This window comes from Haliaeetus leucocephalus, unplaced genomic scaffold (assembly GCF_000737465.1).
Source record: "Haliaeetus leucocephalus isolate CR32 unplaced genomic scaffold, Haliaeetus_leucocephalus-4.0 Scaffold1014, whole genome shotgun sequence".
NCBI classification, from domain to species: domain Eukaryota; kingdom Metazoa; phylum Chordata; class Aves; order Accipitriformes; family Accipitridae; genus Haliaeetus; species Haliaeetus leucocephalus.
Window position 1 is genome coordinate 369,559 of NW_010973450.1, and position 281 is coordinate 369,839.

General features: G+C 74.7%; 1 protein-coding gene across 1 annotated transcript in view; it reads right to left on the reverse strand.

The window, feature by feature from the left end:
- Positions 1-281, reverse strand: part of PFN2 (profilin 2) — a 6,077-nt gene that overhangs the window by 4,846 nt on the left and 950 nt on the right. The window lies entirely within an intron of this gene.

Below are 281 nucleotides of genomic sequence, written 5' to 3' on the forward strand. Positions count from 1 at the left end.
GTGGCCCGTGCTGGGGACGTGCGGGGGGGGGGACCGGGGGCGGCGGGCGGGAGGGACGGGCCAGGGCCGGGGGGGGGGAGGGGAAGGAGGAATCAATGGCAGTGCGCCATCTTGGCGGTGAAAAACATGGAGCCGGCGGCGAGGTGGGCATTCACGAACGCCTCCTACGCCGCGCACGTAAGCCTCGCCGCAGCGCCGGGCCCGGGCGCGGGCGGCCCTACGCAAGCCCCGCCGCGCACGCCCCGCGCGGCCTCTTCTCTCCTCTTCTCTCCTCTTCTCTC